The sequence below is a fragment of the Erinaceus europaeus genome, chromosome 9 (assembly GCF_950295315.1).
Source record: "Erinaceus europaeus chromosome 9, mEriEur2.1, whole genome shotgun sequence".
Taxonomy (NCBI): domain Eukaryota; kingdom Metazoa; phylum Chordata; class Mammalia; order Eulipotyphla; family Erinaceidae; genus Erinaceus; species Erinaceus europaeus.
In genome coordinates this window covers 70,762,892-70,782,334 of record NC_080170.1, presented here as the reverse complement: position 1 = coordinate 70,782,334, position 19,443 = coordinate 70,762,892, and the positions used below count along the sequence as shown (strand labels likewise).

At 48.7% G+C, this 19,443-nt stretch overlaps 1 long non-coding RNA gene across 1 annotated transcript; it reads right to left on the bottom strand.

Annotated features, from left to right (window-relative positions):
• Nucleotides 1-5,376: 5,376 nt before the first annotated feature.
• LOC132540231 (uncharacterized) lies at nucleotides 5,377-7,582 on the bottom strand. The gene is made up of 3 exons (XR_009551439.1): nucleotides 7,504-7,582; nucleotides 6,909-7,053; nucleotides 5,377-5,527 (listed from the first exon to the last, which is right to left on the bottom strand). It is a non-coding gene; the product is annotated as an uncharacterized LOC132540231 (long non-coding RNA).
• Nucleotides 7,583-19,443: the final 11,861 nt, after the last annotated feature.

Below are 19,443 nucleotides of genomic sequence, written 5' to 3'. Positions count from 1 at the left end.
ATTCTTGTAGTTGAATTACACAAATGTTTTTTCATATCGTAGGTCACAAGATTACTATCGTGCAAGATTTATGATAAACTATTTAGTATTATTATTTAGTCTAATTTTTGTAATGGGATTCGTAGGATTTTCTTCTTTTTTTATTTAAGAAAGGCTAAATTAACAAAACCATAGGGTAGGAGGGGTACAACTCCACACAATTCCCACCATCCGATCTCCATATCCCACCCCCTCCCATGAAAGCTTTCCCACTCTCTATCCCTCTGGGAGCATGGACCCAGGGTCATTGTGGGTTGTAGAAGGTGGAAGGTCTGGCTTATGTAATTGCTTCCCCGCTGAACATTGGCGTTGACTGGTTGGTCCATACTCCCAGTCTGGCTCTCTCGTTCCCTAGTAGGGTGGGTCTCTGGGGAAGCAGAGCTTTAGCACACATTGGTGGGGTCTTCAATCCAGGGAAGCCTGGCCGGCATCCTGATGACATCTGGAACCTGGTGTCTGAAAAGAGAGTTAACATATAAAACCAAAGAAATTGTTGAGCAATCATGGACCCAAAACTTGTTACAGTGGAGAGGAAATGTTAGGGGGATACTCACTGCAAACTATAGTGTACTTCTGCTTTCAGGTATATATTTTGCAGTAGTTTATGGATACATGTGAACATATGGTCTCTCTCACAGAAACTGGTGTATATCTAGGTTTTGGGACTTTGTTAGAAAGTGAACCACCTGAGATGGAATTAAAGTATACTATGAAAGGAAAGGTCTCACCCAAGTAATGAAGCTGAAGGGTTGTCATTCCACACGTGAAGTCTCTGGACACAGTCTGAAGTGAAGCATGTTGAGGTGGCAATTGTTGTGTTGATTAGGTTGTGATCGGCAGATGCAATATTATTTGATATGGATTGGGAGAGGCATACGGGAAATTGGGCCCTATCCAAGAGTTCCAAGACTGGGGGAAGTAGAGGCTCTGTGGTGGAGATGTGAGGTTCCTGCTGCCATAGGGTTCCAAAAGACAATTGATAGTTAATGTTATCATCACATTATTTGGTAACTGGGTTAACTTTGAAAAGTCCTTTTGTTAGGGTTTGCTGTACAGTACATAGTATCTTATATATAGCTGTGCTATTGGTTGCTTCTGATCTACTTGGTCTAGGATTTTGAGAGAGTCCGCAAAATCAAATACACAGCCTATGTATTAAAAAGACTCAGTCTGTGTCTTAAAAAACTTCGAGACATACAATTAATTTTACTAGGAGTATACATAAACACCATTCCAACCACCAAAAGACTGTGACCCATCCCTCCCAGCCACTCCCACCCCCCCACTGGGCCAGAAAGCTGCATGTCTACCCCTCACCACAGGGTTTTTACTTTGGTGCCCTACTTACAATTTGGTCAGGTCCTGCTTTTAGTTTCCCTTTCAGATCTTCTTACTCAACTACTGTTGATGAGTGGGATCATCCCATACTCATCTTTATCTCTCTGACTTAGCTCACTTGACATAATTCCTTCTAGCTCTGTCCAAGATGGGTCAGAGAAAGTGGGTTCATTGTTCTTGATAGCTGCTAAGTATTCCATTGTGTATATATACCACAGCTTTCTCAGTCACTCATCTGTTGTTCGGTACCTGGGTTGCTTTCAGGTTTTACATATTATGAATTGTGCGGCTATGAACAAAGGCGTACACACCTCTTTTTGGTTGGGTGTTATGGAGTCCTTGGGGTATAATCCCAGGAAAGGAATTACTGGATCATATGGAAGGTCCATTCCTAGCCTTGTGAGAGTTTTCCAGACTGCTCTCCACAGAGGCTGTACCAATTTACATTCCCACCAGCAATGCAGAAGGGTTTCTCTGTCCCCACAACCTCTCCAGCATTTGTTGCTGCTGTCCTTTTTGATGTATGCCATTCTTACAGGAGTGAGGTGGTATCTTAGTGTTGTCTTAATTTGCATTTTTCTGACAATCAGTGACCTAGAGCACTTTTTCATATGTTTGTTAGCCTTTTGGATCTCCCCTGAGGTGAATGTTTTGTTCATATCCTCTACTCATTTTTGGATGGTGTCATTTGCTTTTTTGGTGCTAAGTTTGCTGAGCTCTTTATATATTTTGGTGATTAGTTTCTTGTCTGTTATGGCATGTGAAGATCTTCTCCCATTCTGTGAGGGGTCTCTTTGTTTGTTTATTAGTTTCTTTGGATGTGCAGAAGCTTTTCAATTTGATGTTGTCCCATTGGTTTGTTTCTGCATTAGTCTTCCTTGCAATTGGGTTTGATTCATCAAAAATGTCCTTGAGGTGTAGGTGGGAAAGTGTTTCACCAATGTTTTCCTCTAAGTATTTGATTGTTTCTGGTCTGACATCCTGGTCTTTGATCCATTTGGAGTTGATTTTACTTTCTGGTGAGATAAACTGGTTCAATTTCATTCTTCTGCATGTTACAACCCAGTTTTCCCAGCACCATTTATTGAAGAGAGCCTCCTTTGTCCATTTAATCCTTTGGGCCCCCTTATCAAAGTTTAGATGTCCGTAGGTGTGGGGAATTATTTCTGGGCTTTCACTTCTGTTCCACTGGTCTGTGTGCCTATTTTTGTTCCAGTACCATGATTTTTTGATGATGGTGGCTTTATAATATAGTTTAAGGTCTGGGAGTGTGATGCCTCCATTTCTGTTTCTTTTCTTCAAGATGGTTTTGGCAATTCTAGGTGTTTTCAGGTTCCAGATAAATGATTGTAGTGTTTGTTCTATTCTCTTAAAGAAGCTTGGTGGAACTTTGATGGGCATTGCATTAAATTTGTATATGGCTCTGGGGAGAATATTCATTTTGATGATATTTATTTTTCCAATCCATGACCATGGGATATCTTTCCATTTCTTTATATCAGTTTCTATTTCCTTGAGTAGCAACTCAATCCTTTTCAGTATACAAGTCTTTCACTTCTTTGGTCAACTTGATTCCTAGGTATTTGATTGATTTTGCTGAAACAGTAAATGGCAGTGATTTCTGGATGTCTTCTTCTTCAGATTTAGTGTTTGCATAAAGAAATGCCACTGATTTTTGTACATTGATTTTGTAGCCTGATACTTTGCTGTATTGCCTCATAATTCCCAGTAGTTTTCTGCTGGATTCTTTAGGTTTTTCTATGTATACTATCAAATCATCTGCAAAGAGTGAGAGCTTGACTTCTTCCCTTCCAGTCTGTATTCTTTTGATTTCTTTCTCTTGTCTGATTGCTATGGCAAGAACTTCCAATACTATGTTGAAGAGTAACAGGGACAGTGGACAGCCCTGTCCAGTACCTGATTTGTGGGGCAATGCTTTCAGCTTCTGTCCATTGAGTATGATGTTGGCTGTAGGTTTGCTATATATAGACTCCACTATCTTGAGGAATTTCCCATCTATTCCCATTTTTGTGGAGTTTTGAGCATGAATGGGTGTTGGATTTTGTCAAAGGCTTTCTCTGCATCTATTGAGATAATCATGTGGTTTTTGTCTTTGCTTTTATCGATGTGGTGAATGACATTGATTGACTTACGGACGTTGAACCGCCTTGCATTCCTGGGATGAATCCCACTTGGTCGTGATGAACAATCTTTTTGATATGCTGCTGTATCCAGTTGGCCAAGATCTTGTTTAATATTTTGGCATCTGTGTTCATCAGAGATATTGGTCTGTAGTTTTCCTATTTTTTTTTCTGTCCTTATCAGCTTTTGGTATCAGGTGGATGTTGGCTTCATAGAAGGTGGAAGGGAGTATTCCTATTTCTTCAATCTTATGGAAAAGCTTAAGAGGTATGGGTACTTACTGTTTCCTGAAAGTTTTGTAGAATTCGTTTGCAAAGCCATATGGTCCAGGACTTTTGTTGTTGGGGAGGTTCTTAAGAACGGTTTCAATTTCTTTGTCTGTGATTGGTGCATTTAGATTTTGTAGTTCTTCTTGGTTCAGTTTTGGAAGGGCATATGTTTCTAGGAATTGTTCCATTTCTTCCAGATTCTCTATGTTGGTGGCTTATAGTTCTTCATAGAAATTTTGCATGATTCGCATGGTGCCCTACACCAAAGTTAAGGACTCAGAGGAAGGAGGAAAAGAGTCTTGAGGTCCTGGTGCACGACGGTCGAAAAGTTGATAGTGAGAGTGTCAAGAGCACATGAAAATTTATATTCATGTGTTAACAACTGTACAGTAATCCATTAAGGTCTCCATCAAGTAAAAATTAAATAAACACAGTAAAGACAATACCATCGTTATTTGGAGAACATAGTAAAGACAATACTATCGTTATTTTTGAACATATTAAAAAATTGAACATAGTAAAGACAATACTATCGTTATATAGAGACAACTGTTGAAAGTTTGTAAGTAAAAGTTTAATTAATGATTGACTTCTCAGAAGAAGAATCGTGTAATAAATGTGAAGTGATTTGGAATATTTTAAGGTTTTGTTTTTTAAATACCTATAATTTGTCACTGTGCTCTATTTTGCATGGCTTATAAGATCTTAGTGTTAATATTTTTGCCTGTGGTGCTATGGAACTAAAATTTATTTTTTATACCTCAGAAACAACTAATTATTACTGTCTCAATTGTGTCATTTTGGTATAGATAAGTTCAAAAAGGAATTACCATATGAATTATTAAACTGGTGAAACCTCCTTTCAGTGACAATCACAAAGTTATACTACTTTGTTGAACATAGGTATCCAAAATAATTTTTTTATTTTTACTAAGGAAACACTGATAAAAAACATAGGATAAGAGGGGTACAACTCCACACAGTTCCCACCACCAGAACTCCATATCCCTTCACCTCCCCTCATAGATAACATTCCTATTTTTTAACACTCTGGAAGTAAGGGCCCAATATCAGAAGGTGGAACGTCTGGCTTCTGTAATTACTTCCCTGCTGAACATGGGCATTGGCAGGTCAATCCATACTCCCAGCCTGTCTCTCTCTTTCCCTAGTGTGGCGGGTTCTGGGCAAGTGGGGCTCCAGGACACTTTTATTTTTTCTTTTCCTGAGCCTGTCATTTGATATGCAGGTGGATCCAACTTATTGTCTAGGGAGATGATGCCATGGCTGGAAAAAGGACCAGAAAGCTGGGTCAGGGAAGAGAGTAGCTGTGTTCCTGGGATGCCAGTCTGCACTACCTTCCTTCCAAGCCCTCCCTCCCAAATTCTGCCTAACCCTGCTAAGGCTGTGGGGAGAAAGCAAGGAGCCCAGGCAAAAAGAGTGCATTAAAAAGGCACATGTTTAATTTCCAGCAGGAGAGGCCACTGGCTGAAGGTACCAGGTGGCCCCACTGGAGTTTACAGTTTACACTTTATAATCTACAGTTTACATGCTTCTTTAGGGGATACACAGAGAGTACATGATGGGGAAGAGTGCAGCTTCTTCTCTTCTGATGTGGCGTCTGTAGAGTCCTCTGCCAAGTGCCATCCTCCATGGTGCTGCTCTGGGGCAGGTGGTCACTGAGAACTGTGGACTGTCTTGCACTGGTGCCGCCATCTTGAAGTGGAGCCTTAAGTCATGACCTGGGGAAGAGCAAGAAGGCCGCTTTTGGGCAGCCAAGTCTCCTCAGCAATGGGGGTAGGAGGAAGAAGAGGGAAAGTGGGGTTGTCCGGCAATGGGGTGAGAAGAACTTTAGACTAAAGCAGACCCACCCTGGGTGACTAGCTCCTCAGCCAGTGTACATCCCGCTCTCCCTTTACTGTTGGAACCCCAGGCCCAGGGGTCCCCCACTCCTTCTCACAGAGGAAAATGTTCCTTAAAGCTGAGCTCTGCCCACAGCTCTCTCTTGTTATAGCAGCTTCAGACAGCAGGGGAGGAAGCCCCTGTGGGACAAGGATCTGAGCAGCCCCCACCTAAGGCCCCCATAAGTTCCCCTCATGCTGGACCCCAGGGCTCTGCAGAGAAAGCACCGGGAACAGTGCTTGCTTCTCTGAGTCAGAGTGCTGTGTCCTCATACAGTATGACACCAGGACATAGTTACCTTCCCACACCATCTCAGCTACCTTCCACTGTGCCCTGTGACCACACTCAGATGTCTCTAAGGAAACCTGAGAAAGTCATGCAGCCTGTTGTGTGGCAGGTTAAGCTCAGGTGGCACAAAGTGAAAGGACTGGCTTGAGGATCCAGGTATGAGCCCCCTGGCTCCCCACCTACAGGGGAGTCACTTCACAGGCAGTGAAGCCGGTCTGCAGGTGTCCCTCTTTCTCTCCCCCTCTCTACCTTCTCCTCCTCTCTCCATTTCTCTCTATCCTATCCAAAAAGGATGACAACATTAATAACTACAACAGTCCAAGCACAGACAGCAAAAAGGGAATCAATCAATATATACATATGAAAAAGAAAACAGGAGATGAAAGAAATGAATGTCCATCTCATTGTGTGTGGGTTTCAAAGGACTCTGCTGTGCAGGGTGAGAGGTCACTATGGGTGCCTTCTGGTGTGTCCCAAAATCAAACCATTGGTTGAGAAGCTCAGACAGAGGCCGGCCAGAGAAGCTGCAGGGACTGATATTACAATAGGCCAGGGAGGAAATCTGCTAGTTCTGGTCAAGATGCTGGGAGCCCAGCATTTCTGAACTCTGTCCCCAAAGAGGTGGGTGTGGGCAAGGGCTGATATTCACACATCCCCTTCCAAAGTTCTCAGACGTGGAAATTGCCCTGGTGCCTGCTCTGTGAGGGGTACCCGTGTGTGAGCTGGTCTTCATCTTCTCTGGTCTTGTCCACAGGGATTGATGGGAAGACAGGGTGAGTAGATCTGCCCAAGGCCACACACACCCTAGACTGGACCTGCCCTCCTCACTCTGCAGTGCTGCCTGCTGTAGGCCTTGCTGGCTTAAAACACAATGTGCTTGTCAGTTTTAATCAAATAGAGATGGGAATGAAAGCTGAAATGAAAAATAGATACCTTCCTGAGAAAACTGTGCGGTCTTCACTCGGCCCATGCTGGCTTCTCCGTGTGCTAATGGGCACCCAGGTGTCCCTTAGTCCAGAGATGTGGTGTAGGCTTTCTTCCTCCTGCTGCTGCTGCCTCCCTGCTCCCTCTTCTCCACCTGGGTTAAGGAAGGTCATTGGCATGTGTGCTCAATCAGGCTCTGTCCTGTGGGTGGGGGGGTTGCATTCCACACCCCTCAGAGTGCACACCCTAACTCTGGGTGGAGCCTCCCAGGTGGGTGCTGGGATGCCTGCATTCAAGCCAGAGGGAAGGGACCTGGGGACAGCTCACTGCACTCACCTGGGTTGTGTTTGCCAGGCTAAACTTTTGCCTCTCCCTTTCTGTCTCTGGCCAGGAGCCTCACCTACAAGTGCACAGGTGGTTCCCCAGTCTGTACTGCTCTGAATGGGGCTAAGCTTAGCATCTCTGAGTTCTTCTGAGAGCAGTGTTCCCCACTGTGCTGCAACCCTGAGTGGAGCTTGGAAAGCGTTTTCTTGCTCATGTAAACTGGAATGAGTTTACACCTTTATGTTCAGAGATAATAATGATCACGGAATGCAGTAGGTACCTTGGTGTTGGCATTGGCAGTTCCTCCTTTACTACTTCTGTACAATGTCTGTGCTGTAGGTTGGCCGGATGGATGGATGCTGTGATCCCAGATCTGTGGGGAGGCTTCTCTCATCCCCAGTGGCACTACCTCACTAGCCTTTGTCACAATGGATTAAGGAAGGTCAAGGGAATGTATATCAGATGACAACTGGTAACCCCATTGCTTTTCTTCCCAAAGCAGTCCCAGGGGCTGCACATTGTGGGCATATTGGATCAATACCAGGGTAGCAGCCAGACTTAGAAAGGGTGGGCACCCTTATTGGGTACAGCCCTAGGCTCCCTCCCACATGAAGAAGGCAGGGAGAAGAGGCCTGGAGTTTCCTCACTGCACTCACTCCTCAGGTGCTCCCTGACTAACCCTCCTCCCTCACAGGGCCTCCAGGAGCAGGCAGGGTGTTTGGGGCCTCTTCAGTTACTCAGACGGGTGCAGGGGCTGGACCCCTACAGAATATGGAATCAGTGACAGCTCTTGCTCTGTGTGGGAATCTCTTTGGGTCCCTCCCTTGTGTGGAGAGTTCACACTACCAGAGTCGTGTGTCCATTTCTCTCTCCACGTCTCTGTGGCATGTTGTTCTATGCTCCTCTCCATTACACTCCACTGCCTGCGCTTCTAGGAAACCCTGCTGTAGATCCCACTGGTTCCACTGACACATGTCCTAAATCCTATGATACCCCTGCCTCAGGCCTGCTTGTGTGGATGCAGGTTCCTGGTGCAGGGAAATCTCACCGCGTCAACAGGAAGGATTATTTCAGTGTGGTACCATAATGGACACATGGAACTGGGACAGTGGAAGTATGTCACTAGTGATATTAGGAAGAAACATTAGAAAACATAAATGAGATTTGAATTCTTTAATAACTGTCATCCATCTTCAAGGAAATATTTCTCTTAATATGTGAAGGAAAAAGGCATCTACAGATCATCACCCTAGCACCTTTAATGTCAGGGATTGAACTTGGGAGCACTTACTTTGTCCTCTCCAGCATCAGCCAAGTCTTAACCTACTGGGCAGCAGTTGCCATATTCCATCATATGTAAGAGAAAGAGAGTCACATGCATCGGACAGTCATCATATTTGAGCTAGGAAATGACATGAAACCATTCATTTAATATATGGGAATGAATGTGCAAATGCAGAGGGGTTTCTCATGTTCTCAAATTAATACAGTGGCTTCTTTAACTGTCTAGAAAGCCTTTCCCATCTACATTTTGACCAAATCTGTTGTTCTTAGGTCCAGAAGGTGAACAACTTTGTTTTTAGTCTCTTCATCGCAGTGTCTGTCTTTCTGTCTTCTCTCTGTTTCCATGAGGCAGGCACTCCTTGTCTCTCCATCAGGTGTTACACCAGGACCAGATGAGTCCTTGGCTCTGAGGAATGGCTGCTGTGTGTTCTGACAGGGAGAGATGGGGGTGGCCATGTTGTGGAGTAGGAGGAGACAGAGAGTGAGAGGGTGACTGCATCTGAGCAGAGAAGACAACTCAGTAGTCTGTGTGAAGGCAACACTCACTGAAAGCAAACTTGAGCAGAGCTAAGGACCCCTTTCCTGGCTATTTCCAGAAATCTCTATGTGCATAGAGTTAATAAATTAGAAAAATTATGAGGCGCAATAGTTAGGTACCTTCCTGTTGGCATTGTCCAATCTTCATTTCTTTCTGATGCCCTGGCTGTGGTCAAGCACATCTGAAAGCTGTTGACACCAGAGCTGTGGGGAAACCTCTATCACCCCTGCAGTTGCAACCTTACTGCTTATGTTTGTCACCTGGGATGGATAACATTCATAGGTGTGTTTACAATATCAGGCTTGATCATCACATAAGGTTCTTTCCCTAGAAGCAGCACCATGGGATGAGTACTGTGGGCACTATTGATTGGATCTCTGGTGGCACACCACACTCAGCACTGGGCCCACAGCTCATACTCTGGTGTTCCTATTGAGTGCAGCTCTAAGCTCCCTCCCACATGATGAAGGTAGACTGCAGGGGCCTGGGAGCTCCTCACTGCACTTGCTCCTCAGCTGCTCCCTGCCTGTACCTCCCTGCACACAACCCCTCTTGGAGAAGGCAGGGTGTACAGAGCCTCTTTATTCACTCAGGGGGCAGCAGGGGCTGAACCCCACAGCACCCAGGTTTTCACCTTGCAGTGCTAGCACTTTCTCTGTTGGCGAAGGTTCTCTGGTCCCCTGTTAGTAGGAAGAACTCACTCTATCAGACTCGGGGGTTTGCTTCTCTCTTCAGGTCTCTTTCCAAGCTGGTATCTGCTCCTGTGGTCTGCCTTCCACTGCCTGTTGTCCTAGTGACCCTCCCGCCAATGCCACTGACCCCGCTGTCAAGTGCCCTAAAGCCCATTTTCCTACTGTCCTGCCTGCTGGTACGGCCAGAGGCCCTGGGTGTGTCACCAGTGATATTAGGAAGGAAATAGTAGAAAACGTGAATGAGATTTGAATTCCTAAGTTCCTTCCACACATTTTCAAAGATGTATAATTTGTCTTACGTATGAGGGAGAAAAATCTGCCCAGGCCACTGCTCTGGCACATGTGATGTCAAGGATTGGATTTGGGAGCACTTCCTGTTTTCTTCAACTACATGCAAGACTCCACTTCCTGGCCTCCAGTTTCCATATTCTGTCATTTATAAGAGAGAAAGAGTGACCTGCATATCACAATCCTGCCAGAGCTATGAAATGACATAAAGTTGTGTATTTCACTCAATGTGTGATAGAAGAAGTATTAATCCAGAGGTTTTTCTCATGCTCTCAGATGAATGCAGACCCTTCCTTCACCAGCTAGGAAGGCTTAACTGTCTACACTGGTGTGTTGGACAGCCTGAAGGTGTGCAATCTGCTCCTAGTTTATTCATCCCTTTCTGGCATTAGGTCATCTCTGTTTCTCTCTGTCTCTGTCTCTCTCTGTCTTTCTCTCAGTGGAAGGCCCTCTTTACTCTTCCTAGGATGAGACCCCAGCATCATAGGAGTCCTTGTCTCTTAGGAAGGCCTGTATGTGTGCTCGCTGATATGCAGAAAGGTTGTTGGCTGTGTTGGGAAGGAGAAGGGTTTGAGTGGGTAGCTGGACCTTAGTAAAGATGACAATTCATGAGTTTGTGTAAAGCCTGTTCCTGAATGAATCATGTAACCAACACCCTAGGCATATTCTGCAGAGGTTGCAGCCCTCCTTGTCTCTGCCCAGCATGCTCACCAGCCAGGCTCTATATGGAGTCACTCAGGCTCTCCAGGTTGTTATAGGAGCTTCCATTAAGGGTGATTTAGCACCTGGCAGTGCAGTGTTTCCCACCGGTATTTAATTTGAGTGGAACGAGGGACCTTTGTTGGGGCTAATTTTAAGTGCATTGTGCTTATGTCAATTTTAATTGTTTAGAGACCAAAAAGATCACAAAATACCATAGTTACCTTCCTGTTGGAATTGTCCAATTTCCTCTCATGCTGACTTTTGCTTGTGCTGAAGGGAACCAGGATGTTGGTGACCTCACAGCTGTGAGGAGGCCTCTCTCCCACCTGCTGGTGTCTCACTGCATAATCCCCTTCTCACCTGGGATTGAGGAAAGCCATGGGCATGTTTACCAGATCACTGCTCATAACCTCTATGTTTTTGTTCCAAAAAATGGTACAACTGGCTGAGGTTGTGAGAACATTGCCTTTTGCCCTGGGTGACTTGTCACACTCAGCAGTGAGCCCACAGCTTATCCTCTGGGAACTCTTAGTCTGCATTGCTCAAGGCACCCTCCCACATGATGAAGGCAGAGAGAAGGGGCCTCTTGAGGTGCTCAGAGGGGTGCAGGAGCTGAGCCCTCACAGAATATGTGGCCTTCCTGCACTGTAGGCTATTTCTCTGTGGGGGAAATTCCACTGGTCCCTTTTCAGTGTGAAGAACTCACTCTACCAGAGCCAGGTGTCCACTTCTCTCTCCACATCCCTGTGGCAGCTCCTCTCTGCTCTTCTTACTTGTCCAACAATGCCTGCTCTCTTGGAAGTCACTGGTCCTACTGACAGGTACCCTTCAGCCCCTGTCACCCTGGCCCCTGGCCTGCTGGTGTGTTCACAGGCCCAGCAAACAGGAGACTCAATGCAGTCTGCATGCAGAATTATTTCACTATAGGCACCAGAATCAACCCATCTAGTAGGGGGCAGTAGCAGTGTGTCACTAGGGAAGGTATGAAGGAAATATTAGAAAAGCATAAAAGAGATTTAAATTATTTAATAGCTGATAGACATCTTCAAAGATTTATTACTTGTCTAATGTGATGGAGAGAGACCTACACAGACAATCCCTCTGGCACATGTGGTGTCAAGGATTGAACTTGGGAGCACTTACTTTTTGGTCCAACTCCAGCCAAGGCTCCACCTCCTGGGCTGCAGTCCCATATGCTGTCATATATAAGAGAAGCAGAGGACTGCACATTACAGCAATCTTTTCAGTGTTAGGAAGTGATATAAATGCATTCATTTAACTGAATGTGTAATAAGAGTACAAAGGCAAATCCAGAGAGGCTCTTAGTTGAACACATACCCATCCCTTGCTCAGTGGGAAGCCTTGACCATCTACACTTTGGGAGTAGTTTGAATGGTGACCAGAAGCTGTGCATCTTTGCTAGTACTCTCTTCTTAACTGTGCTTCGTATATCTCATCTCTCTCTATTTATCTCTCTCACTCTCTCTCTCTCTCAATCTCTATCTCTCTACCAAGGACTCTTGATTGTACTCCCTGTGTAGGTTCCAGGACCAGAGTAGGTCCTGGATCAGAAGAAGAGCTGAGTGAGTGTGTACTAATGGGGAGACTGGAGGATTGCTGTGTTGTGAGAATCAATACCTGAGTTAAAATAAAACTCAAGGGTCTGTGTGAAAGCTACTTGTGAGTCAGGATCCACCCTTTCAGCTGTGTGCTGCCCAGAGAACACCCCTCCTGGACTCTGCCCAGGATGCTCATCAGCCAAGTGCCCTGTAGAATCGCCCAGGGTCTCCAGGAAAACACTGTGTATCTGTGAGTATTTCTGGACTTCTGAAACTTGCTCATTAGTGCTACCACACTAAAACTGCTAAGGCAGACTTAGTCTGATCTCTCCACCAGTAATCGCTAAAATGAGTCTGTGTAAGGCTGAACTGTCCTGCATGTAGGCTGTATTTGTTTGGTTTGAGATTCACACTGTACATGGGCTTCCTCCCACTCAGAATAGAGGGATCAGAGGAGCATCCCCTAGACACTTACTGAGCAGGTCTTTTCTGAGGGTCTCCAGGTCACTCTAATCTGGTGTGTCCCATGCTGCAGATGATGCTCCTGGGGGTGGGGAGGCAGACTGGCCACAGTCACAGGGTACAACTAGCATCAGCCCTGCACCTGAGTCCCTCCAGAGCCCCAGCTGCTGGCCACACTGCCCTGCAAGTCCGCTGCTCTACAGGTCACTGTGTTCAAGACCAGATGTTGCACCCTGGTCCACACCCCGGGGGGAAGCTGCTGGTGTCTCTCTCCCTATCTATCTCCTCCTGCCTTCAAAGTTGCTATTCCAGGGAAAAATATATAAATAGGGCCACCAGGATAATGGGGGGTGGTGTCACTGTGCAGGCATCAAGCCTGGTGGCAAGAAATTAAAGTGTAACATGCAAGTGGATGCCAAGCCCCTACAGGCTTCTGTTGACTATTATCTATATCAATACTTTATTACATACATGCATCAAAAAATGGAGAGCAGAAAATAAGACTACTACCAGGAGCAATGTGTAGTATTGTTAAGGAACCAAGTCCCAGCAATGACCTGGAAGTACTGAAATAAAAAGTACATACAATAAACTAATGGTAGACACAATAAAAAATAAAATATGCTTTATTCTAGTAAATTAAAAATAGATATAGTAATAACTAAGTAAAATAATGAAAAAACCCAAATGAAAAAAAGTTGAATTGAAAAATAAATTTAAATAAAGAACAAAAATCAAACAATGTTGGTGGCTGTCCCCCTGGTTAACCACACACATTGCCACATGACTGTGTGTGGATCTGAGTTCCAGCTCCTGCTCCCCACCTGCAGGGAGAAGCTTCCAAATCTGTGAAACAGGTACAGCAGGTGTCTTTTTCTTCTTATCTAATTCCCTCTCTTCTCTGAGTTTTAGTCTATCAGATAAAAATACAATAAAATAAAATCATCCCAAGACATGTAAGCTAAATGTGCAGAGCCGCCAGGCCAGTGATGAGGGTGTGGATTTCATAGACATCCCGGCTCCCAGCTCTGGACTTGACTGTGGGAGTGGTCTTTGGAGGGGCTGCAGCACTTGCAGGGAGACCTGCAGATGAAGGGGCAGGAAAGGCGGGGACCCCAGTTGGGGTTGTGTTGGACTGCCTGGGTCTGCAGTCAGAACTTGAAGCTCTGAGGCCCTTCCTCATAGAGACCCCAGGTTTGGACTGGGCAGTGGCAGAGTGACCCTGGGCCACAGTCCCAAGAATGCTCGGATGGGTTAGGCTCAGAGCCTGCATCTTACTTATAATTGAAGCCAAGTCACTGGAGACTCTGGTGCCAGCAGCAGAAAGGCTTGAGTGAGCTGCCCTTCCAGACAGGATGGGAACCTTAGGACCTGCTCCCAGGGCACCAGAAGTGGTGACTCCAGATGGAGCAGTGGTGGTTTTCCTTCTGGCAGACCTGGCTGATCTGTGGTCCATCCCACCCAGGGCCCAAGATGTGGACAGGGCAGTGGGTAGAGGACCCTGGGCCACAGTCAGCCCTGTGTTGGTGTCACTCAAGCTCAGAACCTGTAGCCTACTGATAAGGAAATTCAGGTCACTGGTGACTCTGGTGCCAGAGTCAGGAAGGCTTGAGTGAGCTGCCCCTCCAGACAGATTGAAAATATTCAAGGGACCTGCTCCCAGAGCACCAGGAGGAGTGACTCTAGATGGTGCGGTGGCAGATTTCCTTTTCCTGTCCTCCCTGCAGACCCTGTGTTCTTTCCCATGCAGGGGCCCAGAGGAGGACAGGCCAGTGGCTGAGTTACCATGGGTCACAGTCCCTGCAGTGCTGGCATGATTAAGGTTCAGAGCCTGCAGCTTCCTTATAGCTGGCTTTATGTCTCCGGTGGCTCTGTTGTCAGCACCAGGAATGCTTGTGTGAGCTGTGCCTCCAGACAGGTTGACACTAATAGAGGGACCTGCTCCCAGACCACCAGAAGGAGTGACTCCAGATGGTGCAGTGGTAGATTTCCTGTTCTTGACTGTTCTGCGCACTCTGTGGTCTTTCCCACCCTGGTTCCCAGAGGAGGACAGAGCAGTAGTCATTGAACCCTGGGCCACAGTCCCCGGAATGCTGGCATGGGTAAGCCTCAGAGCCTTCAACTTACTGTTAGGTGACTCCAAGTCACTGGTGTCTGTGGTGCAAGCACCGCGCATGCCAACTTCAGATGGTGCAGTGGTGGACTTTCTTTTCCTGTGATACCTGCCGGCCCTGTGTTCTTTCCCACCCAGGGATCCAGAGGAGGACAGGGCAGTGGTTGAGTTACCCTGGCCCACACTCCCCATGTTGGTCGAGTCCCCCAGGCTCAGTGTCTGCTGCATGGTGATAGCACCCACTCTCCTGTCTCCAGCATTGTGTAGGCTGCTATCTCTTGTCCCTGCAGAAGTGGTGGGAATGCCTGAGGGGGCTGCAGCCTGCACAACAGCAGATGTGGAATGGCTGTTGGTTTTTGCCCCCACGGTGGGCAATGTAGTGCAGGAGCCCCAATTACCTGGGGTCACCATGGAGGAGGGCCCCCCGTCTGCTCTTGTGCTGGAGGGTGCTCCACTGGAGGGACCACTGGCAGAGGTAGGGGTCCTGGAATCCTTTCCTGAGTGGCCCCCAGGGAGCACCTGCACAGGGGATGACTGGACTGTGCCCTGGCTTCCCTGTGTGCTGGAAGGATCTTGTTTTGGGACCTGAGCGGTGCTCATGGAAGTGCCCCCATCACCCCTGTTGCTGTTGCTGTTGCTGGGGTCTGCTCTGGACACTGTGGTGGGAGCAGTCCCTCCTATGGCCTTGGGCCTGCCAGGGTAGACCTTTGCCATGTAGATGACAAATCTAGGGACAGTACTCCTGGCTGTGGGGGTCTGCTGCATCTGTGTTGGGTCAGTCTCAGAGCTGGGAGCTTTGGAGTCCATTGCACCCAGGGCCCCAGAGGAGGACAAGGCAGTGGCTGAGGGACCCTGGGTCACAGTTCCCTGTTTGGAAAGATCATGGCTCAGAGTGCCTGTGTGAGTCCCTCCACTGAGCAGGGTGGTGATACCTGTTGCCCTTGCATAAGTGGCAGTGCCAGCATTGCCATCAACCTGGGCAGTTGTAGACGGGGGCTGGCTGTTTGTTTGGGCCTTCACCATGGGTAGTGTAGAGCAGGAGCTCTGAGTCACTGGGGGTGCAGTGGAGTCGTGGGGAGCAATGCCTGCCTTGGAGGAGGGCACCCCATGTGCTCCTGTGCTGGAGTGTGCTCCACTGGAGGGACCACTGGCAGAGGTGGGGGTCCTGGCATCCTTCCCTATGTGGCCCCCAGGGAGCACCTGCACGGGGGATACCTGAACTGTGCCCTGGCTCCCCTGTGTGCTGCAAGGATCTTGGCTTGGGACCTGAGGGTTGCTCTTGGCAGTGCCCCCATCACCCCTGTTGCTGTTGCTGGGGTGAGCTCTGGACACTGCGGTGGGAGCTGTCCTTCCCACAGCCTTGGCCCTGCCAGGGTAGACCTCTGCCATGTATATGACAAATCTAGGGACAGTATTCCTGGCTGTGGGGGTCTGCCGTATCTGTGCTGGGTCAGTCTCAGAGCCAGAGCCGGGGGCTTTGGAGCCCATTGCACCCAGGGCGCCAGAGGAGGACAAGACAGTGGCTGAGGGACCCTGGGACACAGTCCCCTGCTTGGAGTAAGCGTGTCTCAGGCTGTCTGAGTCACTCCCCCCACTGGGCACAGTGATGTCTGCTCTCCCTTTGGAGGGGGCTGCAGTGCCGGCATCACCAGCAGCCAGGGCAGCAACAGAGGAGGGATGGCTCCTCTTCTGGGCTCCCTTCCTAGGAGCTTTGGTTGAGGACCCCTGTGCACCTCTTGGTGCAGCCCTGCCCAAAGTGACATGCTGGACCTCTGAGCTGTCAGAGGAGGAATGGCTTCTTTTGGAGGCTCTAGTATTAGGTCTTGTGCCTCTGCTCCTCTTCTGCCCAGAGGTCCCAGACATGTCACCCTGTTCCATGATGGGTAATTGGGGAGGACACACCCCAGAAGGAACCTTGAATTGCTTGGCCACTGAGCTGGAGTAGGATTTGAATATTCCAGTGGTAATATCTCCGCACAGGTGTGTGTGTGTGTGTGTGTGTGTGTGTGTGTGTGTGTGCGTGTGCGTGTGCCTGTGTGTGTGTGTAAGGTGTGGGACCCAAATGTGGCCCAGAGAGGCCAACCCCCACCCTGATCCCACCCCTCCCCTCGCTTCCCCCGCCCCTTAGTGTTCCTGTCCACCTGATATAGGTGCTGTTGATCGCAGGACAAGTCCTCAGTTTCTGAATAAAGGGCAGGAGGGAGCAGTTCACCGCATACGGATCAGACCTGGAGAGAGTAATCTCTTGATCAGAGGTCAGCTCAGAATCAGAGATGCCAACTGCTTGACCTGTTGCCAGGCGACCAATGGAAGCTGTTGGCCAGGGCAGCACATGTCCAGTGGGGGTGGGAGCCTGGGGGAGGTCATCCCAATAGAGACAGTCTTGGACTACACGGACTGTCTGGGTGCTAGCCTGGGGAGTGACAGGCCCCCTGAAAGAAGCATGTCCCATCCCCCTGCAGCAACCCCAACATATACTGGGTGCTTGAGGGACAGCTTTTCTTACCCTCCCCTTCCGAATGTGGACTGTCCCAGTGCCCTGTGATTGGTGGAAAGTGTTTTTCTAATGTCAGCTCAGGTGATGGTGTTCCATTAACTATCCCTCCCCCAACCCATGGTAGGAATGTTCCACATTTTATTGGGCACATTTGCACATCTGATAGATAGGGGGGCATTCACTCTATCCCATTGTGTATTGAAATCTACTCTTAATTGTATGGTTGTTAATGTGACTCATCTTATGAATACTTGTTTCATGTGTCTGTGCTGCTCCTTATTTGGTTCATAGACAGAGTAATCCATGTAACCCCTTCATGTTATTATGGGTCCCTAATCATCATGCAATGCCCAAGTTGTTCCTTCCCTTTTTAAAGTCACCTTCTGATAGTGGGAGCAGCTTTCTACCATTGACTTGGTGCTGCTTTGTCTTAGAAGCTCAGCTGGGTTTCTTGTAGAGAGCAAGTCAACAAATGGTGTTGGGGAAATTGGGTTGAAACCTGCAGAAGAAACTGGACCACAACATTGCACTGCACAGAAAAGAGAACTCCAGATGAGAAGGTCTTGGGGGCTGAGAGGGTCTGGGGGCTGTGAGGGTCTGAGGAATGTGAGGGTCTGGGGGCTGTGGGGTTCTGGTTTCTGTGAGGGTCTGGGGGCTGAGAGGGTCTAGGGGCTGTGAGGGTCTGGGAGCTGACAGGGTCTGGGGGCTGGGAGGGTCTGAGGGCTCAGAGGGCCTGGGGTCTGTGATGGTCTGGTCTGTGAGACTCTGGGGGCTGAGAGGGCCTTTGGGCTGAGAGGGTCTGGGGGCTGTGAGGGCCTGGGGGCTGTGGGGGTCTGGGGGCTGTGAGTGTCTGGTGGCTGAGTGGTCCTGGGGGCTGTTAGGGTCTGGCATATTGTGAGGGTCTATGGGCTGTGAGGGCTTGTGGGCTGAGATGGTTTGGGTGCTGTGAGGGCCTGGGGACTGTGGGGGTCTGGGGGCTCTGAGGGTCTGGGACCTGAGAGGGCCTGGGGCCTGTGAGGGTCTGAGGGCTGTGAGGGTCTGTGGACTGTGAGGGCATGGGCGCTATGGGGGTCTTGGAAGCCTTAGGGTCTGGGTGCTGTGAGTTGGGGGCCATGAGTGTCTTGGGGGCTAAGAGGGTCTGGGGGCTGAGAGGGTCTCGGGTCTCTGAGGGTCTTGGGTTCTATGAGGGTCTTGGGTGCTGTGATTTTCTGTGGGCTGAGAGGGTCTGGGGGCTGTGAGGGTCTTGGGTGCTGTGATTTTCTGTGGGCTGAGAGGGTCTGGGGGCTGTGAGGATCTTAGGGGCTATGAGGGTCTTGTGGGCTGTTAGGGACTTGGGGCTTGAGGGTCTTGGGGGCTGTTAAGGTGGGGGCTGTGAGGGTCTGGGGTCTGAGAGGGTCTGGAGGTTGAGAGGGTTTGGGGGCTATGAGAGTCTGGGGTTAGAGGGTCTGGGGCTGAGAGGTGCTGTGCGCTATGAGGATCTTGGGGGCTGAGAGCGTCTGGGGGCTATGTGGGTCTTGGAGGCTCAGAGGGTCTGGTGGATCTGAGGATCTGGGTGCTGAGAGGTTCTCGGGTCTGTGAGGGCTGTGGGCTGAGAGGATCTGGGGCTGTGAATCTGCAGGTTGTTTGTAGGGGGGGTTGTAATGGGGGGGACACATGGGACAGTGATTCCTGAGGGCCGCTGAGGCTCCTGGCAGGAGGCTGGGAAGCTGGGCCTGGGGGTCAGGGAAACCTGCAGTAGGGAACACCTTGGGGGACAGCTGAATGCAGGGACATCTAGGGGTCTGGAAGCCCAGAATAAACCTTGGTGGTGGACACTTGCGGCTCCACCAGAGCCCAGCCTGGGAAGATTTGTGCTGCAGCAGCATCACGTGGTGGCCTCTGCATGCAGTGCAGCCACCCTGAAGCTGGCAGCCCTCATAGATGCCCGCCCTCTGGACCTGGCCACAAGTGACAGTGGTGCCCAGAGGCCCCACACCGTGTGCCCGAGGTCTGTAGTACAACAGGACTCCCAGTGTGTACTGAATCTGCTGAGAGTAAACACGGGCATCCAGCAATGGCCTGGCCCTGGCTTGTGGGGGTCTCAGT